Here is a 26036-nt window from a genome sequence, read left to right as displayed (position 1 = left end):
CTTAACATAACTACAGTTTATTTATTATTTACACAAAATTGGCTGCAAGTCTGCTCACTCTTTAGCAACTGTTTGCCATGCAGTGTCTCAGGGACCTTCTCTCTGGTATTATCACAGAGCCTCCTCTCTGATCGCTGTATCAGGAAAGAGAGTGCTAGTGGATTCATCTTGACAATTAAATACTCTGGCCTGAAAGTGATATATGGGGCAATGAGTCACAGACCATTGGCCAAAATTAGTCACATAGCCGTGAGTGCCTTCAAGTGTTCAGAAAAGTGTAGTTCTCTTGCATCTTCAGATGGGGTTGGATGTAGGTGGGATGTGGCAGAAGATGAGGTTGGAATGTTAGGGTTAAATCAGATTCTGAAAGACCTGATGTGGTTTGATAAGAAATTTCACCTTGGTTTTATATGTAGTGGAAAAACAAAGGTTTTGAATAGGGAAGATATAATAGGCACTGTGCAGAAAATGACTTTGGTAAAAGGCACAGAGGGTTGTTTGGAGGTAGGCAGAACCTTCAGAAGACTCATGGAGAAGCTGGAGCAAGTAATTGGGTTCCAACCAACGCAGTATTAAATAATAGCATGACTGGAAAGGATGAAATGGATTAAAGAAATTTTCACAGGTCGGTTTAATTGGAATTACTTGATATAATGACTGAAGGAGAAGGAAGAGTTAAATATAATTCACCTTTCTATCTTGGTTTACTGAGTGGGTGGTGATGCTGTTAACTGATGAGATAACCATTTACCCAGAAGCAGCAGCAGACTTGGGGTGAACTTGATTGTGATCCTTGCAAGAAAATCACTTGGAGATATTGACCAAGCAGTCACAAATACATTTTTGAATCAAAGAAGAGAGGCTAGAGCTAGACATGGAAATATGGAAGTACAGTAGCACCCCCTTATCCTTGGGGGATATGTTTCAAGACCTCTGGTGGATGCCTGAAACCAGAGACAGTAGTGAACTCTATACATACTATGTTTTCTTCCCTATACATACATGTCCGTGATAGAGTTTAATTTATAAATTGGGCACAATAAGAGATTAACAATAATAATGAATAATGAAATAGAACAATTATAACAGCATACTGTAATAAAAGTTATGTGAATGTTCGCTTTCTCTCTCTTTCTCAAAATATCTTAATATTTCCAGGCCATGGTTGGCCATGGGTAACTGAAACCCTAGAAAGCAAAACTGCATATAAGGAGGAGCTACTGCACTTGGCCTCAAGATGACAATGGAGGCTGTGGGGTTTCCCAGGGAGAAGAGGCTGAGGATGAAACTCTGGGAAACCTTCACTGTGTGAAAAGATGGATGCAAAGCCCAGGTCTGCTCATTTCTAGAACAGAAGCTTTGTATTAGCCTAGGGCTGCTGTAATGGAGTACCACAAATGAGGTGGCTTAAACTACAGACACTGTGTCACAGTTCTGGAGGATAGAAGCCTGAGATCAAGGTGTTAGCAGAGTTGGTTCCTCCTGAGGGCTGTGAGGGAGAATCTGTTCCATGTCTCTCTCCTGGCTTCTGGTGATTTGCTGGTGATCTTTGGTGTTCTTTGGCTTTAGCTAAGTCACTCTGATCTCCGACTTGATCTCCTTGTGGTGCCCTCCCGGGATGCACATCTGTGTCTGCGTTCACATTTCCCCTATTTATAAGGACACCAGTCAGATTGGATTAAGGCCCACTCTAATGACCTCAGTTATCCTGATCATCTGCAGACTCTATTATCAAATAAGGTCACATTCACAGGTACTGGGGTTAGGACTTCAACATATGAATTTTGGGGTAACCAATTCTATCCATAAAAGGCTTCTTCTACTCCTCCTTCTAGCATGATTTGGAGTAGGGAGAAAGAAGCCAGACTGCAATAGGCCGATAATTAATAAGAGATTTTTAAAAAGCCAAGGCTGGGAATGTAAACTATTTATTTGGAACTACATCCATTACAAGTCAAATGATGAGGGCAAGGGCTCCGTGGCTCATACAATTTCCAGAACAAACTACTTTACAGTTTGCCAAAGAATCATTCAAAGTCTATGGTATATTAAGAGTGCTTGCTTGCTGCAAGATTCTTTCTTCAAACTAAAACACATGGGCTTGCTTGTTTGGCAAAGAATGCATATATCCCTAGAAGATGAGCTAGTAATCATTTGCTTTGCATTTAGTGTAATGTGCTCTTTTCTGATGAAACTTGGAAGTTTGAGTTTGAAAAATGATGTGTCTAAGAGAGTATGGACTAAGCAATTTTAGATGTGGCAGAGCAATAAAAAACATTCTTGCCATAGATTCATTGGAGGTGCAAGGACACAGATTAACCTTGGGAGGTATATTATAGCATTTATTTTTTCAAAAGAAAGGAAAGACTTGGTATTTAAATTCTTGCTTTCATTTGAGGAAGGAAAAATATAAATCTTGGGATATCTGAAAAATATTAAAATGTTCACAGAATTAACCGTCAGTGATAATATCAAATGTCATATTTCTACTCCATCTCATATTGGGAAAAACTGATGCAACCAAATGGTGGTATATCAGGCTTTTTCCCTAAGCATTATGGTGTGTTAATTTTCTACCAAAAATTTTGGGTATTAATATGGGTATTCAATTTTGTTTTGGGTCTTAGATGAGGTGGTTTTGTGATTTGCAGTTGGATTTAACATAAAAACAAAGGAATTGAAGTATTTTTGTAACAGAATTTTAATAGTATCTATCTTTCAATGACATTTCTTTATCCTCTTTTTTTTGTTTTAAAAATGATACATGTTGAGAGAGAAGCTAATTGAATACATTTTTCCTAAACATTATACATTAAAATCAGTGATGCTTCTACAGCAATCATGTTCTGAAAGAGCACTTTCATATCTTGTGGGTTTTTGTTCTTTTACACAGTTCATATGAGTGGAATATACTGTTCTTGGGAAAAAATAATGATAATGTAGACAGATATTGAAGTTATCTCTACTCTGATGGAAGTTCAGTGTATGTTGCTGATTATGTATGATACATTTTCCATAAAGAGGCACAGAGTGACCCCAGTGGAAACTGAGCTTGCAGGGGAATTGTGCTCAGTATTGTTTCCCTATCATGCATGCTTATCATTGTATTCTCCAGTTGGTCTTGGAGACTTCACTGTTGCTTCTGAACCTGGTACTAGGAACCGAGCCCTTTCTTTATGGTTTGCCTTGTTTCGACAAGTGTAACAGCATCTCTCCTTATTTCACCCACATTTCTACATTATTCTGATGGCAAAGGATTAAAACTTCTTTTATGAGAAAACACTAAAAATGTTAACTCAGAAGAAGGTCTGTGAAAAGAACACTGAACTCGGGATCAGAAAACTTGAATCATTTAGGTGCTATTTAGCCTTGTTAGTCTACTTACGCGCTGCATTCTTGGACAAGATATTTGACTCCTTAGTAATTCATTATTTCAGTAAGCCATTAACTCATTCATCTATTCATCTACTCCTTTTCACCAAGCATTTATTGAATGTTCCCTGTGTTTTAAGCACTGTGTTAAACACAGGATGGTAAGATAAAAATCAGACATTCCTTTAAGGAAGGCATTCACAGATAAATTAGGAAGAGTTAAAAAATTATGATAGGAATGATATGTTACAGTAGAGATAATCATTAGTAGAATAATGTGATTTCTATTGCTCTTTTTACTTTTATAAGTTTACAGTTCTCATTCTATAAAAGTTCTAAAAGTTATTCACATACCTTTTGACTGTGGGAAAAAACAAACCTAGAGATACAAAGATAAAAAAGTAAACCTGTTCCTGTACTTAACGGGCCACTGGTTTAGAAGGAAAATGGATGGGTAACTGAATGCGTGTGTGTGTGCGTGCGTGTGTGTATACCTTATTTGTGTCTTTGGAGTCCTTGGCCTACAGCATTGCTCTATTACTGCAGGCATCCTAGCTTGCTGGGCAGTAATTCATTCAAAGTAAGGAATTTGAAGTGAGTGGCAGCATGAGTGGTGCTAGATGGAGTAAGGAAAGAGACACAAAACTTTGTAATTCTCATTTCCATATGTGGGTCAAAATGGCAAGGGAAGTCAGAGAGGCCAGAAAGCAATAAGACTCCAGAAAAGTACTTGGTATTCCTTCCTGAACCCAAAGAAAATTTATAAAGAGTGTAGGCAGTCCATGATTTACAGAAATATATGGCCAAAAATGAGTCATAATAATGAACGTTTCTTGTTTTCTAAATGGCTATAGATTCCATTTAGGCCCTACGAGAGTAATTGCCTTATAAGACTAAAAATTCTCTTTAGACAGTCTTGATGGTTAATACATACTACTCCAGAAGTCTACTTCGAATACTTTTCAACCACGGTTTTAACAAAAAGGAACTAATAATATTTCCACAGGTAGACTTTAAAAAAATGTAATAGAGATCATATGATTGACATACTTTCTCTGTTTAATCACACAAACATAATCCAACTCAGGAATTTCAGAGTTAATACAGTGAATTAGTTTCAAAGTATTAGAAGGGCTGGGGCACTGATTGAGTAATGTTACCTAGAAAGTAGTACCTATATTAAGCCACTACTACCCATAGGCCTAGAAATCCAAAGGAGAAAATAGTGTTACCTAGAGTCCATATGCAGGTGAGATTGCTGAAGTTGAAATTGGGTTACCTGAGTAGAACTTGGAGCCACATATACCTATCATTTTTATGGCTGCTGAAACTGCCTTTAGAAGCTGGGAAGAAAATGGCCTCCTTCTTTCTTCACTTTTCTTTCAGTGCCTGCCTTCCACTGGCAAAAATCTAACAGAAAGTCAAGGGAACTTGGGGAAAATAGCTTTGCTGGCTCCCTGTCCGTGAGGTACAAAAAAGGCAGAGAAGAACAGAGGAGGAGCCGGGAGACAACACCCCCTCCAGAACACATGTCATTGTCTCTTCTGTCTTTAATAATCTGTTAATTTTCCTGAAACTCCTTCATCACTATGATGCAGTGAAGGGAAGAGTGAGTTAAACTAAGGGAAGGAGGAAGATGTTACATAGCGACAGCTACTGAGAGAAGAGAAGGGAAATTAGGCAGAAAGGTCTGAGAAGAGGGAAAACAGAAAAGGCATATGAATGGCAAGGGGTCAGATAAGAGTTCTGTCAAATGTATGCTTAATTGGGCTCAAACCCTTTGGGTTGGAGTAAAGTGAAGGCTAACAGAAAAATCTAGTTAAAATTGTGGGGTTCATAGATAAGGGGAGGGGTTAAGTTAAGCTTGATAGTTGCTTCAGGTTCTATCCTGAGAACTTTTCAAATTCCTTGAAGAAATCCCATGTTTATCATGGTACAACACTAATATGGCAGCACACGATTGGTCAATTAGAAATGCTGAAGGAAGCATTAGACAAGTGCATTAAATAATGCCCCTGGTTGCCCATGGCCCATGAGATTATCTAGGGATTCCATAATTTCTAGAGTGTCCTGCTATTAAGAGAATCAGTGCAATGCAAGAAGCCTGGGGTTGGAACAACGATGCTGCAGAGTACAGGGACTGTGATATAGGACGTTACAGCAGGATCTAAGGACTTTGGGAATAGTTACTACCGTGACCTCTCTGTCTCCTCTCCACACCCCCAAAGCACTGGGCAGTAAAAAGCACAAAATATTGCACACTAGAACAGGGTGTTCAATAACCTGATACAGAGGGGAACAGACCAGCAGAGGCCAGCAAAGACCCAGACGCTAGTATGTAAGTCACCATGAGAACATGGGATTATCCTTTTATACCCAGAGAGGACCTTGGGAAAAAAAGAAGGAGGTAAGATCATTTGAGAGGGAGAGAATCAGCTTTAGTACAGAGTTTTAAGCACAATTTTTTTTAAAAGCAATTTAAAGTTCAAACTGGAAGATTACAACGTGGATATACGCAAAGCAAGATAAGGTGAGTTACATGGCAGTGGGGGGAATTCACACTGTAGAAGCTTATTCTTTGTCATGTCATGCTTCTGATATTATGAAAGACGTACTACTTATAATTGGTTATAATGAAAGTCAACATTTTTCCAACTGAACCCCTTTTAGAATAGAAAGTTTAAGATTTCAGGCTGGGTGCAGCAGTGCCAGCCTGTAGTCCCAGCTACTCAGGAGGCTGAAGTGGGAGGATCATTTGAGGCCAGGAGTTCAAGGCTGTAGTCTGTGATGATTGTGCCTGTGAATAGCCACTGCACTCTAGCCTGGGCAACATAGCAAGACCCAGTCTTTAAAAATTAACAAATAAAAGATTTCAAATGGTCTGTGATATATAAAGTAGAATAGTTCCAGAAAATTAGTTACTTTCAAATTATTGATATTTATTATTTCCTGTGATATAACATAGTTAAAGCTAATTTTCAGGAGGAAAGTTTCATTTTGTAATTATTCATTATTTATACTCTGATGGGGATGGGATGTGGTATTTTTAAGACTCTACAGAAAACATGACCTTTTGTTCTGAGAAGCTCATAATTGAAAGTGATTCATTTATTTGCAAAGATAGGGTTATTGTAGGAACAAAAGGATAGTCTTTATTAAAGTTTATAAGCCAAAGGATATGAGATTATTTCCATTCGTCCCCATCTTTCCATAATGCTTTTGTAATGGGAACAAATATTAAAATGATCCATTCTTGTCTAAAAAGGTTATATTCAGATTTGGACAACTTAATAAATAATAGAGAACTCCTAGGTAACCCACCGACCATGGGATCTTGACCCCAAAGGTGTCAAACCACTTTGAAGTAATCCAAAAGCGCATCAATTGTATTTTTGTATATTTTATTTATGTTTGTGTGAACTACCATATTAAATTGCATTAAATAACTACTTAAATAAGTAAAACAATAATTTAGAAGTAAAACTATTTTATGTTTGGGCTTAGACTCCTCTAAGCAATCTATACAGACTAATTATTTGTGCCCGTACATGCATGGTGATCTCAAAATGAATTCATTTATCGTTTTATGCATTAACTTCTCAGGCTGCTTGGGTATCATTCTCTGCTGGCTATTATATTATCAGGTCACCATCATGCTAAACTGTAGGACATGTTAGCTGATAATTCCTGAAAAGTGCTTACTTTTGAAATAAAAAGCAAAGCAAAAAAAAAAAAAAAAAAAACATCAAGCCACAATGCTGACTGAAAAAAATATTTATATTTATATTAAAGCCCTTAGCTAGATTCTCAGACACATCACTGCTTAAAATGCAGTCACCTGACAAAAACAGTTCTAATTATTACCCCCTTGGGCGAACATTTTTCAGAGTGACTGGCTAAAATGCACTCCAGCTCATAATTTCTGTCTCTGACAGTGGAAGACATAACCTAGTTTCCTCTAATGCAAAAGTCTCTAATCTAGAGGGCAAGACCCTGCTCAGTATAACACTGAAGGGAGAAAATGCAATTTGAGCACAAGGAAATTGCACACATAGTTGGATAGTTCTACCACTCTCGGTTTTTTTTTTTCCTCCTTGGGTTTAAATGTCTTGTTTTATTTTATACTAAATTATGACCTGGCTGAAATTGCTATGTTTTCTTTGTCATATTCTAGAAACCTCTTACTATAAAAGTGAAGGTTATGCGATAGTTCCATACTTTCATTTTTTAAGGGGGTGGGAGTGCTCACATTTTGACAGTTCAGCAGTGAAAATATTAAAAGTTACTGTGCTTGCTACAGCAATATTTTTTTCCTTTGAATAATAGCTCTTTTGTCTTGGCAAATGGGGCATATATACTGCATTAGGAAAAGGTAATTAAATCTTTTTGAAACGACAGAAGTGCAGATTTTTTGATTTGGACTAATCAGTAACAATTTCATTGTTGAATCTCTGAACGAACAAACTTTTATTATTGTTGGGAGAGGTGAATTAACCTCAAATTGTTCTGGTTCACTTCACAGGCGGTGGCTGAGTAATACATCACCCTGAAACAACTGATAAGCCAGAAGACGAAAGAAGTTTCAGGGAAGTCAGTCAGAAGTCTTGGAAGGAATGCAGCTATGGGAGGGCATTACTGGGAATTTTCATGAACAATTTTATTTCTGTGAATTGGAGAGTCATTGCCCCTTTCCCATCTCTTTCTGCTGACAGCTGCTGCTTACCTCCTTCCTTCCAGCTGGGAGGGCAGCCGCATGGCTGCGTATGCCGCTGACGCCAGCATGGCTCCTTAGCGAGCAACCAGGGCATCAGTTTCCTCCTGGAGACTGCACATGTCACCTTCACGTCTCATGCATCTTCCATCATTTATGTGAATATATCAAGAGGCTCTGGTAGAAGGCACTAGGCTATGAAAGTGCAGTCTAACCGATGACTGAGAACAAAAGCCGCCTTCAGCTAGGAATGATTCGCTACTGTGGTAAAAAATACTTTCTTTTTTCCTCCAAAATGACTTTGAATTCTAAAGATTTAATAAATAGCCTTCCTTATTTAGGAAATAAAAGTGAAAGGATAGCATAGAGAAAGGATTATTTAAAGAAACTGATTTTCATAAACATTTATAAAATAATGGCATACAAAGGCATGACAATATTATAGTATGAACTTGTAATTTCAGGAGGAAGATTTGTCTCCAACAATTCTCAAGCGTGCCATCATAACTTATTGCTCCTGAATTCCTCAGCTTCCATCAGACAATAACATGGTCTGATCAATCTTATCCCAAATGCTGGGTGCCAGTTTGAACAAAATTAGGGTGAATTATTTAAAAGGTGCTGTGACAATAATCTAACAGGTACTTTAAAATACCCTATGTGGCTCATTAACCTACTTATTCCAGTGAGTTAATAAAGAAATTTTATAGTGCATCTCTAGAAAACAGAAACATCTATCTTATTTTTTCAATTATTAAATTATAAATATCAAACTTTTTCTAAAAGATATTTGTTTTCCTAACACTCTATATTGTTTATGTCCTTGGGAAGCAAATAAGAATAAGAAATAGGATTGGGAAATAATTTGTGCTGAACTAACCCAGAAATGGTAGTGAAACATCCCCACCTCTCCCTTGCTCTGGCCTATCTAGGAAATTGGCCTGGTATCTACCAAGGTAGCACTGAAAATGTAGAGAAATAACCCAGAAGCCCAGAATGGTTATCATTGGTGCCAGTTCACTGAAGCTCTGTTGGACAAAATGTTAAGGAAATTCCATTGTCAGACTATGGACACATTTAGCAGTTCCTTCTAGATACTCAGAGTATTCTATTTTAAGAATACTGTTAAAAAAGAATACCTAATATATTTAATACAGTATTTTAAAATTGTCACTAAAGAATACGTTCTTTGAATGCAAGAAAATAAATCACAGTGAAGAATAATTATATACTGAATACGATGCTCTGAAACCATTTGAATATTAAGATGATCATTATTAATATTATTTAGAGCCCATAGGAATGTGTCGCAATCTATTCTTTGTTCTATTTTAACCTCACAATGTTTTCCCTAGAAGAATTTTAGAAATAGTATAGCAACAGGCTTGCTTTTAAGTGGTTTAGTCAGACTTGTCTTTCATAAACTTAATAGTTTCTAAATATTTCCAGGTTTGACTGTCTGATATTGTCAGCATAATTATGAATACTTTTAGAAGTACTGTGTCAACAAGGTCTTGGATATTTTTTAACATGACCCTATTAACTGCTTTAAAACACATACAATTCTAAAAAGAATTTTAAAATTAACTAAAATTAATGGCCAATCCTTCTAGTACTAGTTTTATACCTACCATTTATTGAGGGCTTACTACATGCCAGGCACTTTTTTCAGTGCTATACATGTATTATTTCATTTAATCTTCTACATAATCCAATGAGAAAGTTAACATTATTAATTCATTTCTCTAGATGAGGAAACAGAGCTGGAGACAGGATATGTAACTTGCGCAAAGGCATGTAACTGGTAAGTAGAAATAAGTGTAAAAACCTAGGTAGCCTGGTGCTGTGTTCTTTGCACTTACATTTTGTTTACTTCTCCTTGTTAATATTGACTTAAAAGTATGTTAATATATGAGATTTTTTGAAAAAAATGTAGGAGTAAAACTCAGTGACAGGAAAAATAAAAATGGCTTTGTAATCCAGTGATCATGGTTTAAATTTGAAGCTTAAATTTGAAGCTTGGTAACAGTGTGGGAATATATTGCACCTTCTTAAACAGAATATGCCATTTTCATGTGGGAATGCTAAGTAAGAGACACAGAAGTAACTGACTCAACAATTCCATAGACAATGGGAATGTTATATTTTTCTCTTGCGTATTAATGAGATTTCTATGTTAGAACAAAATAACATAATACATTTAATTAAAATCCTGACATACTGATACCAAAGCTAATGTTATACACTGAAATTAGTTTTTAAAATAGATTTCTTTTTGAGAAATGAAAACCGGCTTTTTTGGAAAAATACTTACTGGAGTTTCGCTTTTTGATTAAACTAATAAATAAATTCCATGATGAAAATTACTTTGGTAAAACTGACCTAAGATGTAATTTGAAGAATTAAAAACTGTATGAATTATGAGTTTTCCAATAAGAATTTTATTCTGACCTAAATGATATCCAATAGATCAAGTTAAACCTTGGTGCGTTTTTCAACAAAACAGAAGCACCTTGGCCTCTCAGCTGGTGTCAGACAAGAAATACTTTGTGCGGAGCCTTTATTTAACAGAGTTAGGCTACCGCAGTTGCCTGAGGTCTCCTTGGTCTACTCCTGATTCTCTATTACTGGCAAAGATAAAAGCACAAAAAGTGGAAGTTTCTTCTGAACAGACTATTTTCATTTGTAGACTTCATAAATGTCAGGAAGTAAGAGTAGAGGCAACTCATATCCCGGATTCGTTTTTAGTAATAACATGCAGCAACTAAAACGCTGCTAAAATTTTTGTCAAAAATGAGAAAACATGTATTGTTTCTCACATTTGTCCTCTGGGGAAAAACAATTGTTATTTTGTTATTAGAACCTGTAAAGTAAAATCTCAGTGAAGTCCATGTATACAAATCAGTGCAAAACAACAAAAATTTTACATAAATGTCCTATCAACGGGAACAAATTTCTCACAATTCCAGATTCAATTTCTTCAATGAATTTCCTATCAGATCTAAATGGTCATGCTTGGGAGAATTTACTTTACACATGTATGCACACATACATATAACAGAGAGCGGTTTGGGGTTTTAATTAATAAAATGACCAAGGCCAGCAATTACTATTTTATTTAGCATTTTACTTCAATCAAGCACTATTTGTGTTTTCTACTCACTTCTGTATAGACCACAGTAAACATGTGGAAGGCATTTTGCATGGCAAGTTTGTGTATTGCAATTTTTGAGCAATGCAAACATCCCCCTTAAATAAACGAAAACAGATCCCAGAAAGGGTATGCTTCCAACACATTCCCCAAAGATCTGAGTGCCGCTGTGCATTCTTGCTCAATTTAAACAAACTAAACTTCAGTTAGTCTCCCCTCCCCTAATGGGCACCCCCACTGGGAACATTGTTAGGTTACCACCATGGACAAGGCCTCAGTACAGCTGGATATGTAAACAAGACCATAATCCGCATGAAAGAACTCTCAGAGTTTTGGCAGCACTCACAGTGTTGTTAACATATTGTGCCAAAGCAATAACAAAGCCATCATTTTTAAGTTTGTTCACGGATTTGTATTAATCAAGAAATTTTCCAGAAATTACTTCTAAATGAGGAAACTTCCAGAAAGTTACCATTTGGCAAGAAGGCTTCCAGATGCCTTTTTTTGCTTATCTGCAACATATTTTCCCAAATAAATTACAAATTTGTGGACGTTCAGTTGAGACAGAAAACACATTGCTGCTGTGTTGGTGGAAGGAGGCTCCCTTCAGTTCATTCCCTGCTTCATCAAAGCCTGGCTAGTGCTTAGATCATTTTTGCTTGTTAAAGAGGAGGTGGCCAGACCATCTAACTTAGCATTCTGGTGATAAATATTAAGTATTGATATTTGAATCAGAAAAGCAATGATTAGGTTACAGTTAGAACGGCAAACTAAGCACTTAGGAAAAGACCAAGAGAAGGCTGCTGGACCTTTGTTAAAATTTAGTTGTTGGTTTTTATTCGCATATTAGGTGATTGATCTCTCAATGCCAATGTTTTTCAATGTAAACTCTTATTTTCAAAAATTGTGCAGAAGCCAGGCTTCTGTGAACTACTGTGACTGCTCTGTAGGAAAAAAGAGGCAGAGAAAACAGTGCAATTAAAGATGACTAGTAGGACAAACCTAAAAGTTTTATTTTTCAACACTGGATCCTTCTTTAAATATTTACAGTAGTTTTTTAGTGTGATTTTAAAAATCCTGGGCAAAACAAACTTTTAAAGTGTGCTTAATATTTAAAATACATATGCCTTACAGAGGGCACGTGTGCGGCTCCAGTAATGGTTGCTGTATGTGGGCTCACAGACTTTGTGTTGAGATCTGAAGATTCATGAGCGGGTTTTTCACCAGTGGTCTTGGAAATTATGGGTCACTTCAGGAGATCCAGGTCAGTCCACCAAAAGCTAATCCAAGCTCGAATGGCCAAAGTGGCCCACGCAACTGGGCTAGCACGTCTGGCTTAACTTCAAGTCTGCCCAGGAGTCTTCGGGATGTAAGCCAAAAGAAGTCGCTTGCCTCAGGTTTTGATTGTATTTAATCATTTATTCACGCTTATGCTACCCTCTGGATGACACTTTTATTATAAGAAAAGAAACTCTTCAAAATAATAACTAATAGTAAATAAGCTCTTTCTCCAGCTGAAGACCACCCGTAACTCCCAAACTAATCTGAACTGAATACATCTTTGTTTCTTTTCATGGTGCATTGTTTTAAGCCCCAATATAATATGTTTATATTCTGCCTTGTTTTAAAGTTACTTGTTATCTCTTACCTTTCCTTTGACAAATGTACTGTTCCTGGCTGTCTCTCCAAGTATCAAATATGGGGCTTTGCACATAGTGGACTTTGCATGAATGCTTACTTAACTGGTTTGAGAGTATTTGTTGTTTCTAGAAACAAAAATCCTTCTCCAAACACATAGCACTTGGAAGATACTTCAACTCATTGAGACTACCCATGTTCTATTGGGTCAATTTCTGCTTCATTTGAGTTCATGATACCCCAGTACCCTCCTAGAAAACTATTTTACTTACTTATGGAGGGATCTTCTAGTATGTGATGAGTAATAGGAATTGCAAAGATATGAAACAATAACAGAATCATAGCTTCAATTTCAAAGTTTATAATTGTTATTGAAGAAACAAAAAGGCTAGGTTAAGTCTTCATGAGTTTTTTGATAATTAGCATTCTTTTCACAAAAGACATATACTTGACTTTTTCTGGGTATCTGACTCTGCATTAGCGTGGTTTGTCTCTGACATGTTGATGCTGACTATTTTTTTCTGTGTATGCAGTTGTTTCACTAAGGAATATTTATTTACTCTCTATCTTTGAATTAACTCCTCTTTGAGGGCTCCGTTGCTATATGAAATTGAACTCATACACCTAATTCCACAAGAGAGCCTTCACCTAACAAAAATACCTTGTTTCTGCTATTTTGTGAACCTGTGATGTGGTGGCTTTTTCGGTTTATTTACTTAAACTTATTTCTCTTTTCTTTCCTATTAACAGCCAAATCACTTTACTCATGTGGCTGTATGGGCTTAAATTACCCAGAATCAGTTTTTCCAAATATTTTAAAAATTTGACTGAAGGCGAGGTAAATCAGTAGTCTGGAAGTTACTTTTTCTTTTGTATTAATAGAGATGGCTTCAACACCAAAATCGATGATAAATAAATTAAAATATTATTTCAGGCAAGAGGAGTTATCTTTAAAAAAGGATTTCTTTAATTTACATCCTTGAAATGTATCATATTTAATTTCTACCAGAAGCTACATCAAGGTAGCTTGGTATTCACCAAGGGTGAATTCAAGAAACATACTGGAAAGAAAAATAGCTGGACATACATAGCAAATATGATCTAAATTCTACTAGCTGAATATTCTCAAAGCTGCGTGGATCAGGGGGCCCTTGTTGAAGATCCAGAGGAAGGATTCCCTGTCAGTGGGGGAGGCTAGTGTGATGGCAGATTGTCATTTAATGCTTGAATCACAAAGCCTTTAGGGTTGCCTCAACCATTTTTAGGTAAGATCTATTATTTACTAGAAAGAGAGATAAGAAAATAAATAAGCATTGCTCACAGTCAACCAATGTTAAAGAAGTTCTTTCCAGTAAACAACAGTTTGCAAAAGGTGTGAAGGTCTCTAGTTGTTTTTCATGTATTCAAAAAGCAAAAATGAGCCCTGAAAAGCTGAAAACTCTGACACAGTGATGTCAATTAGCAGAGGAAATGGCAACTTCCCATCTTAGTTATTTTTACACTCCTGGCATCCAGTATCCCTTCACAATTTCTACTTAAAAAATGCTTTCGGGAGTTTTGCTTTAAAAGTGGTAACACAACCAAACAAATATTTGTCTGCTTACTCTATGTACAATTTCAGGATAAATAAAGATGGTCACTTTCTATAATATGTTACTGATTATACTGTTTGATGAAAGTTCTAAAGGGATTCAAGATTCTAATACAAACATCAAATTATAGAGGGAAATCAAAGTGGCAGCAGTTGTGGACAGTAAGTAGGAATAGTGGCAGGGACTGTAAACAGAAAGAAAGGGCTGCTCTAGGTGACAAAGTAAAAGTGTTGTGATGAGAAAACACACACACACACACACAAAATACCACACACACACCCACAATACCTCACACACTCTGTAGGCTGGGGAGGGAGGAGTCACTGAAGGAATGGAGGTTTAACAGAACTAACAAAATGGCAGGTTATTTTTTGTTTGGGGAAGGAAAGGCATTTAACTAGAAACTTGGAAGAAGGTTAGATTGATTTGTTGTTTATGTTATTTATTTTTTAATCAGTATGATAACTTGCAGAGTGATCTGGAAACACAAGTTCCTAATAAAGTATTTCTGTGATCATTGTCTTAGCTTAATAGCTTGCTCATTTTAATTAATTAACTGGTTATTTAATTAATACCTGCTAGGTGTTCGGTACTATATTTGGGCGATAATTGGTCAAAACAGAGAAGGTCTCTGCCTTTATGGAATCTATAGTCTGTTGGGGAGTAAATAATAAATGAGAAAATTGTATTTAATTATAAACTATAATAAGTGCTAGTTTCATAACCTCTGATCTAATTCTCATAAGCTCTAAACCAAGTAGTGCTTAATCTTGTGTGTGCCAAGTTCTTTTCCTCATTTATTGTTATTTAGCATTTATTCAGCATTCATGAGCACTGTGTTAAAATGTTTTATGCATTATTTAATTCTCACAATTAATTTAAGGGATATGTACTATTGTATATACAATATATAGTACAGTTGAATAATGTTCCCAAGGATATGCTGCCAATTGGAATAGGGACTGGATTCAAATCTAGGACTATTAGTCTGTAGAGCTTTTGCTCTTAGTAGTTCTGCTGTACCATCTCTCCGATAGGAGGATAAGAGCTAGGATTCAATATGTTAATATTTCTAATGAGTTGACACTCTATCATATATATTTAAATCTATGAACATGCACAAGGCATAAGTCAAAGGAAGAGAATTTCTCCACCCAGGTCATCCTTACTATATTATTTCTCTTGTCACACAGCTGGGCTGTTGAGTGTTGCTATTGAAAATCACAAAGCTGTTCCGACTGGGATCTGTACAGAGTCATGCTTTCTAATTTTATGGCTGCTCACAATTCTTTTGCTGACTCCCTATCACATTTCCTACAGCAGCATTTCCACCCCATCCTCCATCTCAGCAAAAGTCTTCACTTCCGATTTGACTGAGATTAGTGTTTGTAAATGCGCACTGTTGGGGGAACCCTCTTCCTAATCCTTGTTTCCATGTTTCCCGGGAATGAACAGTAGTGGAGCAGCACTTCCCATTTCCCCCGACTCTTTACTCTTATCCCCCATAAGAGTAACCCTTACTCTAATACCATGCTTTTAAAACTCATTAAAATGAGTTTAGTGATTTTTAAAATCAGTGATTTAGCTGCTTGTCAGTACCAAGAAAATCTGACGTCCATAGGTCCACATTCTTTTATAGGGCAGGTTGGATGTTTCAATTCACTGTTCCCTTTGGTTGCAACTTCCTCTATGTCTTCCAGAGTAGCCTGTTCTCACAGTAAATGTATTATCTTCTTGCCTTCACATGACGACTTGCTGGGGCAGGCGCAGCACCACAAAGCATCCATTTATTTAGCATGTATCAGCACAGTCAACATACATCCATGCAACATTTACTCTCTGACACTTACTGAGCAAGGCTCTGAGACATGTACAGAAATGTCTAGGATCATTCTGGCCCTCAAAGACTTCACATACTGATGGGAAAATAAAGGCAAATAACTATAAAATAAAGCCTATAAAAAATAAAATGTGCATGTTTCTAAGAGTAGTGTGAACCACAATATGTGGAATTCTAGAGAAATAGGAGGTCACTTTAAATAAGAGATGATCAAAAGGAGAGGTCACTTTCAATGGGATGATCAGGAAAATATTCCAAGTTCCATAATCTGAACTTTACAAACGTCTTTGATCTTATACATCACCACTCCTTTATGAGAACAGGAAATAGTGTCTTCTATGTTTCAGTTAATTCTCATAATAATGCTATGAAGAGGTATGTTCATGTCAATTTTATAGACACAAAGCCACCTAAGAAATTAAATTTTGAGAAGTTAAATGATTTGCTGAAAATCACATGGTTAGTAACTGGTAGAAAAGAAAAGCCCAAGTTTACCTTTAATGTGCATATTCTTTTCTTAATACCAGACCACTTTCCAAACTGTCTGGTGTAGCATAAGAACACTGGGTAAGATTGAGAAGGCCAGGGTTTGAGTCCTGGACCCGCTATGTCCTAGATGTGTGGTCTTGGACACTTCCTCTCTCTAGTCTTCAGTTTCTTTATTTGTGAGAGATGAGACAGAAATTCCTGCTGACTCCAAGAACTTTGGAAAAGTTAAGATAGGGCATCTGTTTGCTAGTGTTCTGAATCTGAACTAGAACTTTTTTTTTTTTTTTTTTTTTTTTTTTAGCTAGGAACTGTGTAGGTAACTATACCCTTCTTTTGAAAGCACGAAAGTAGATTGGGATCCTTGGAACCAGATTGTGAGATAGGAAGTTGCATGCCCAAGCCCAAGTTTTATTGGAGAGTGGTTTTGGAAGATAACTTAAAACCAAGTAATCATTGAAGTACTGGATAGAGTGAGAAGCTGAAGCGTGATTGCAAGTGAGGTCTCTACCTATGTTAGCCAGAGCTCTGAGGTTATAAGGCCCTTCAGAGTTGACTGAAATTGAAACAAAGGCACCTGGGCCTCTATTTCCCTGAATAAACTAATCATTGCCTGTGGGTTGCCCCTTGGGAGGGGCTGTAATCCTGTGCAGCCGCAGGCAATCACCAGTGAGGGGTACAGCAGTTGATATTGATAGTCCCAGCAGCTTGAAATGGGTGCATTAGTCCCCAGGAGGCTGGGTCAGTCACTGCAGGATCCACCACAATAATGGAAAACACTTAGAGCTGCATCACCTTTGCCATGCTCTGTCTCAGTGCTTGCGCCTGCATCTGAGGCCTTCTAACATTATAGTACACACCATTCATTTGGCACTTTTTTCCCCACCTAAACTGTGATTACAGGGTCATATCTTACATCTTTGAGTTTTCAGGGCCAAGGAGAGTACTGACTATAGGTAGAAGCAGTTCAGTTGATGTTCGATATTGGTGGTGTTAATGGTGATGATAATATGCCAACTCCACTGCTGAGTACCGAGGGATCTGGAAAAGAATATTAAGGCATGATCCCTTTTATTTGACAAATATATTAATCATAGAACAAAATTAAGTGATATGAAAGAAGTACTACAATGAGCAAAGTAACTGACACACAAATAATACCTCAAGATATTTGCGTAGAGCAGATGAATGAATGAATTGGATAAGAGGACAATCAGGAACAACAATGACTGCAGGTTGGGAAGTCAAGGATTGTTGAAGATGGTAGTCTTGAGCTCGGCCTTGAAGTACGGGTAGCATGGAAATTAGAGGAAGGTTAAAAGAGAATGCAGTGGGGTTGATAGGGGAATATTTTCAGGCAGGAAAATCTGAGACATGAGGGCAGATTTGGGTAATCACAGGGGCATGTGAGGACACTTGCTTGGGGTGAAGTGTGTGGGGGTGAATTGCAGGAAGCAAGGCTCAATGGGGGATTGGAATAGATTGGGAAGGGCTAGAGGAGTTGACGGCACTGAATCATGATGGAGCCCTGAGTTGGGGAGTGAAAATAGAAAAATGTATTTTAAGAAGTGCAGTGCTCAGAAAGGATCGGAGGAAAAATCAATTAGAGGCAGAGAGACCAGAGAGGAGGTTGCAGCAGCATTTAAATATAAGTGATGAAAGCCAGAACAAGGGTGGTTGAAGTTGAAATGAAGAATAAAGGTGGAGTTTATCTTCAGGAAGGAAAAATAGGACTTAATAACACACTGATGTTTATCACTTCTTTATTCCTCAAATCCAAGGATGTTGCTAAAGATCAGTCAAAAAGAAACTTCGAATTTCTGAAGTATTTATTATCTTAAAAAATGCCTTTATCCACAATGTCTATGACCTAAAAACTTTAAGATGTACCTGTATAACACAATCTGAATGACTACTTTGACTGGACTGACCAGGTTAGTTAACTCCTAACCCAATCACTTCACTCAAACAATGAGCCAATTAGTATCTGCCCTCTGTATAACATTTCTCAGTGTAATTTAAAATGTGAACACACTTGGCAAAGTGGTCAGTTAATAATGACTCAATTTCACAGAAACATTTAAGCCAATTGTTTAGCATTTGTTTATATGTAAATGTTACACACACACACACACACACACACACACGACCAAAGTTAGGTCACTAATTTCCTTATTTAATTTTGCAGTGACTTCCTGGTACCATATGACCTGAGTAAAAAGAGCATGTTCTTTGTAAATGCAGACACGGATATATGGTGTACATATACATCAAGGCATGTATCATGAGTATGAAAATTTTGGCACTTTTTAGAGGTGCAAAGTATATTAGACTAAATTCATTTTTGCCTTGTCTTTCATTTTTCCTTGATATGGTTTGGATCTGTGTCCCTGCTCAAATCTCATGTTTAATTGTATTCTTTGGTGTTGGAGGTGGGGCCATGTGAGAGGTGATTGGCTCATGGGGATGGTTTCTAATGGTTTAACAATGTCCCCCTGGGCGCTGTTCTCATGATATTGAGTGAGTGCTCATGAGATCTGGTTGTTTAAAAGTGTATGGCACCTTCCTCCATTCTCCCTCCTGCTACAGCCACGTAAGACCTGCCTGCTTCTCCTTCACCTACCATCATAATTGAATGTTTCCTGAGGCCTCCCCAGAAGTCGTCATGCTTCCTGTATGGCTCATCGAACTGTGAGCCAACTAAACCTCTGTTCTTTATAGATTGCCCAGTTTCAGGTATTTCTTTATAGCAGTGTGAGAACAGACCAATACGTTCTTATTTTAAATTGCTGCATAATTTAATGGAAACAAAGCATATGAGTCTACTTAAACAGTGACTATTCTGAATGAACTCTTAATTTCGAGCAATGTAAAATTCAAAATCCATTCTTTTTATATTTTTACACATTTTAAATGTAAATGTCTGCACACATTAATTTATTCTTTACTTTTTATATTACTGATTTATTACATCACTATGTATATAAAAATAACCTCTTTAAAATTTATTATGTGTGGAAAAATACAACCTTTGAGATCAGTTTTTGCTCATGTATATTGCTTCTTTTAATGCTTTCAGTTCACTTCCCGTTTTATATTGTTAGGCAGATATTTTGGAAAGAAAATGCCTAGTTTTCCTTATTTATGATTTTTGATGTCTCTATGCTTTATTTTTTGTAAAAGATACCAGCCATTATGTTGGGTTACTTTTTAAAGTTAAGTTTTTGCTAGGCATGGTGACTCACGCCTATAATCCTAGCACTTTGGGAGGTCGAGGTGGGCAGATTGCTTGAGCCCAGGAGTTTGAGACCAGACTAGGAAACATGGTGAGACCCCATCTCTACAAAAAACACAAAAATTATCTGGGCACAGTTGCATATGTCTGTGGTCTCAGCTACTCAGGAGGCTGAAGCAAGAGGATGGCTTGAGCTCAGGAGTTCAAGGCTACAGCGAGCCGTGATTGTGTTACTGCACTGTAGCCTGGGTGACAGAGTGAGACCACTAAAATAAAATAAAATAAAATAAAATAAAATAAAACTTTTTATTTTGAGATAACTGTAAGATTCACATGCAACTGTAAGAAATAATATAGAGAGTTCTTGTCTATTTTTTACCCATTTCCCTCAATAATATCTTGCAAAGCTATAATATATAATATCACAACCAGGACATTGACATTGATATACAATAGTCCTTTCTTTATCCTTGGCTTTGCTTTCCAAAGTTTCAGTTACCTGTAGCTAACCATGGTCTGAAAATATTAAATGGAAAATTTCAGAAATAAACAATTCATAAGTTTTAAATTTTGCACCGTTTTGAGTAGCGTGAGGAAATCTCTTGCTGTTGCATTCCAACCTGCCCAGGACATGAATCATCCCTTTGTATATGCTACCTACCTTAGTCACTTAGTAGCTATCTTGATCATCACATCAACTGTAGTGGTATCACAGTGCTTGTATTCAAATACCCCCTATTTTACTTACTAATGGCCCCAAAGCACAAGAGTAGTGATGCTGGCATATTGTTATAATTGTTCTATTTTACTATGTTATTGTTAACCTCTTACTGTATCTAATTTAGAAATTAAACTTTACCATAGCTGTGTATGTTTTGAACTATCCATGGTGTCAGACATCCATTAGGTGTCTTGGAATGCATTCCCCAAGCACAGGAAGGGACTACTGTAGTCAAGATATAGAACATTTCATCACTACAAGGATTCTTCATGTGGCCCTTTTGTAGCCACACTAACTTCTCTTCTGCTTCCTCCCCTCTTCTTTTGTACATTTGTAACATTTTTTCATGTGCTTATCTGCCATCCATATATTATCTCTGGCGAAATGGCTCTTCATTTCTTTCACCCCTTTTTGAATTAGATTGCTTGGATTTTTACTATTGAGTTTTAAGGGCTTTTAAAATATATTCTAAACATGATTTGTTTGCTGGATATGTAGTTTTTAAATATTTTCTCCCATTCTGTAGCTTGTATATTAACAGAATCTCTTGCACAGTAAAAGTTTTAAATTTTCATAGTATCTAGTTTACTAATTTTTCCTTTTATGAATCATATTTTTAGTGTTAAGTCTGAGAACTCCTTAGTGAGTCCTAGATCCCAAGGATTTCCTTCTGTATTTTTCTAAAAGTTTTATAGCTAAGAATTTTGCATATAAGTCTATAATACATGTTGCATTAGTTTTTCTATAAGATGTGAGGTTTATGTCAGTTTTTTGTTGTTGTTTTTTGCCTCTGGTGGTCCAATTGCTCTACCACCTATTGAAAAGTCTGGCTTTTCTACACTGAATATCTTTTGACTTTTCATCAAAAACCAGTTGAGCATTTATATGTGGGCTATTTCTGAGTTCTCCATTCTGTTGCACTGATCTCTTTACCAATTCCACACTGTAGCTGTATGGTAAAACTTAGTATTCTGCAGAATCATGTCTCCCACTTTATTATTCTTTATCAAGATTGTCTTAGCAATTCCAGTTTCTTTTTTTCCCATAAACACTTTAGAATAATCTGTGTATACATCTATAAAAAATTCTTGCTGAGATATTAATAGGAACCAATTTGGGGAGAATTGATAGATTTACTATTTGGTCTTCTAATCCATGAAAATGGAATGTCTCTCCATTTATTTAGACATTGTTTGATTAGTGTTGTGTCATTTTGAGTGTACAAGTCCTGTAAATATTTTGTAGATTTATATCTTTTTCATTTTTGAGCAATTGCAATTAGTATCATATTTCTAATTGCAGTGGTCACATATTCATTTCTGGCATATAGAAATACAATATATTTTTCTGTATTTATTTTGTATCCTATGACCTCGATGAACTCATTTATTACTTTTAGGAGTTTCTTTCTTTCCTCCTCCTTCTCTTTCTTCTTCTTCAAGATTCTTTGGTATTATTTATGTAGACAATCATGTCTTCTGCAAATAAAGGCATTTTAATTTCCTTCTTAGACTAGTATTTTGTTTCCTTTTCTGTCTTAATGCATTGGTTAGAATCTCCAGCATTATGTTGCATAACAGTGGTGAAAAAGAGTCGTGCTTGGCTTGTTCCCAATATTAAGGAATATTAGTCAGTCTTTTACCATTAATTTTGCTTCTTGTAGGTGCTTTTTATCAAGTTCAGAAAGTTCCCTGAGATCCCTATTTTTCTGTCAGCTTTTATTGTGAATTGGTGTTAAATTTTGTCAAATTCTTTTTCTGCATTGATTGATATGATCATATGAATTTTTCTTTAGCTTGTTACTATAATGGATTACATTGGATTTTTCAAATTTTGGACTTTGCATCTTCAGCGTAAACCCCACTTGGTTATGGTGTATAATTTGTTTCATATATTGCTAAACTCTATTTGCTAACATTTGGTGAAGGATTTAACATGTATAGTCATGAAGGATATTGGTCCATAATTTTATTTGTTTAGTACCTCTTTGGTTTTGGTATTAGGGTATTCTAAGAGCTTAATATAAAGAATCAAGAAATGTTTAATCTTCTTTTGTTTTCTAGGACAGATTGTGTAGATTGTATTTAATTCTTTTTTCCACTAGTCATTTTAAAAATGTATTATTAAAAAAATTCGTTGCAGTAAGAACACTTAACATGGAATCAAACCTCATAACAAATTTTAAATATATAATACAGTATTGTTTACTATAGATACGCAGATCTCTAGAACTTATTCATCTTTCTTAACTGAAACTTTATGCCTATTGATTGGTAACTCCCCTTTTATTCCTCCCCCATCCCTTGGCAACCACCAAGTTACTCTTTAATTATACGAATTTCACTTTTTAGATTTCAGATGAATACTCTCATATAACTAGGATTCCAGTTATATACTTCCAATGCAATATTTGTCCTTTTGTGACTGGCTTATTTTATTTATCGTTATGTTCCCCTGGTTCATCTATGTTATTGCAATTTACAGAATTTCCTTCTTTTTAAAGGCTGAATAATATCCATTGAATGTACGTATCACATTTTCATTATCCAGTAATCTGTTCATAATCATCTTGGTTTTTTGTAAATAGTGCTGCGGTAAACATGGAACTGCTGATATCTCTTTAATATCCTGATTTCAATTCTTTTTGATAAATATTTGACAGTGGAATTTCTGGATCATATGGTAGTTCTGTTTTTAAGTTTTCTAGGAACCTTTATACTATTTTCCATAGTGGCTGCATTAGTTTGGATTCCCACGAACCAAATACAAGGATTCCAATTTCCCTACATCCTCACTAACACTTGTCTCTTTCTTTCTTTGATAGTAACCATCCTGAAAGGTGTGAGGTGATATCTCATAGTTTTGTGCATTTCACTGATGATTGGTGATGTTGGATACCATTTCATATGCCTGTTGGCCATTGGTATGACTTCCTTGGAGAAATGTGTATATGCCTATTCAAATCCTTTACCTACTTGTTAGGACTTTGTTTTTGTTTGTTTGTTTTTTTGTTATTGAGTTGTAGGAGTATTTCTTATATATTTTAGAAATTAACCCCTTATCTAATATATGGTTTGCAAATATTTTCTCCCATTCTGTAGGTTGCCTTTTTATTCTGTTGATTGTTTCCATTTCCGTGCAGAGTTTTTTAGTTTAATGTAATTCCACTTGTCTACTTTTAGTGTTCTAACCATAAATTTATTGCCAAGAACAATGTTATGAAGATCTCCCCTGTTTTCTTCTAGGAGTTTTATAGTTTCTGGTATTACATTTAAGTCTTTAATCCATTAAAGTTGATTTTTGTGTATGGTATAAGATAAGGGCACAGTTTCATTCTTTGTATGTGGATATCCAGTTTTCCCAATACCATTTATCGAAGAGGCTGTTTCCTAGCGTGTACTCTTGACACCTTTTCAATGATCAGTTGACCACATCTGTGTGGATTTATTTCTCAGCTCTATTCTGTTCTATTGGAGTATATGGTTTTTTTTTTTTTTAATGCTAGTACTATACTGTTTTAATTACTATCACTTTGTAATACCTTTTGAAATCAGGAAATGTGATTTTCTAGCTTTTTTTTTCTTAAGATTTGTTGGGCTATTTGGGGTCTCATGTGGCTCCATATCAACTTTAGATTATTTTTCCATTTCTGTAAAAAGTGCCATTGGGATTCTAACAGAGTTTGTATTGAATTTGTAGATTTCTTTGGGTAGTATGGAAATTTTAACAGTATTACATCTTCCAATTTATGAGGAGGATATGTATTTCCATTTGCTTGTGTTTAATTAATTTCTTTCGTCAGTATTTTGTGTTTTTGGTGTACAAATCTTTCATCTCCTTGATTAAATTTATTACTAAGTATTTTTTTTTTTGGTACTATTGAAAATGAGATTGTTTTCCTAATTTTCTTTTCAGATAGTTCATTGTTATTGCATGAAAATGTAACTGATTTTTGTATGTTGATTTTGTATTCTGCAATTTTACTAAATTTATTAGTTCTAACAGTTTCTTAATTGAGTCTTTATGATATTCTCTATATAAAATCATAGCATTGGCAAACAGGGACAATTTTACTTCTTCCTTTCTGATTTGGATACCTTTTAATTCTTTTTCTTGCCTAATTACTCCACTGGGACTTCCAGTAGTTGTTAACTAGAAGTGGTGAGAATGGGCATCTTTGCCTTTTTCCTGATCTGAAAGGAAAACTTCTCAGGTTTTCTTCTTTGAGTATAATATTAGCTGTGGTATTTATTATGTTGAGATACTTTCCTTTTATTTCTAGTTTGTCCCATTTCCTTCTGCAGATTTCGGAAGTATTCATCCATTTTTTTTTTTTTTTGAATAAGCTTTTTGGTACTTTCTCGTTTCCTTTATTTACTTCTATAAGGTGTATATTGGTCTACTTGATGGTCTCCATAAACCCCTTAAGCTTTCTTTACTTTCTCCTTCTCTGATTGAAGAACTTCCAGTGACTTGTCTTTGAGTTCACCAATCCTTTCTTCTGCTTTATCTAGTATGTTGTGGAACTCCTGTAGTGAATTTTTTGGTCCAGTTATTGTATTCCTCAGCTCTATGATTTCTGTTTGATACTTTTAGATGTTTACTATGGCTTTGTTGAAATTCTCACTTTGTTCATGCATGACCTCATTTTCCCAACCTTGGTGAGCATCTTTATGATGGTTAGTTTGAAATATTTGTCAGGAATTTGGAACATATTTACCTATTTCTTCATTTTCTTTGACTCTCTATGCTAGGGTTGTGCATTAGACAAAGTGATCTCCTCTCTCAGACTTCATGAATTGGCCTTGTGCAGGAAAAGACCCTCACCAATCAGCCTGGTCAGAGACCCTGTGGGCCCCAAGACTTCACTTTGGTCCAACTTGCTTTCTATGTTATTTTCAGTACCAAGGTGTCTAGGGTATGCCTGGTCCTGTCAGTCACTGGAACAGGTAAGATAGAGGCCAGTTCTTTGGGCAGCCCTTGAAAAAGTTGAGGCCTTAGATACACAGACCAATTATTTCCCTTTCCAGGGAGGATGCTAGTGGCTGTTTTTTTTGCTTTCTGTTTTGTTTTGTTTTTTGTCTGTTTGCTCTGTGCTGAGCTGGGGGAGTTTATGGTTATTACTAGCCCAAGCTGCAGTCTCTGTTCTCCCCCACATGGCTAGCTTATGCTGGACCTGTGAGTGATCTGAGACAGGCAAGACAGAATCCAGTTCCTTGTATAGCTTCTTGGGATATTGAACATGCAGACCAACTCTTTCCTTCCCTTCAGAGAAGCTGGAAACTTGTGC

The 26036-nt window shown here is 36.1% G+C and overlaps 1 long non-coding RNA gene across 1 annotated transcript in view; it reads left to right on the top strand.

Annotated features, from left to right (window-relative positions):
* Nucleotides 1-8079: 8079 nt before the first annotated feature.
* Nucleotides 8080-26036, top strand: part of LOC135971123 (uncharacterized) — a 51683-nt gene continuing 33726 nt past the window's right edge. Inside the window, exons 1-2 of the long non-coding RNA XR_010587203.2 lie at nt 8080-8349; nt 9833-9887. This is a non-coding gene — a long non-coding RNA (uncharacterized lncRNA). The remainder of the gene's footprint in view (nt 8350-9832; nt 9888-26036) is intronic.

This window comes from Macaca fascicularis, chromosome 6 (assembly GCF_037993035.2).
Source record: "Macaca fascicularis isolate 582-1 chromosome 6, T2T-MFA8v1.1".
Classification (NCBI taxonomy): Eukaryota; Metazoa; Chordata; class Mammalia; order Primates; family Cercopithecidae; genus Macaca; species Macaca fascicularis.
This window is presented reverse-complemented; position numbering and strand designations above follow the sequence as displayed.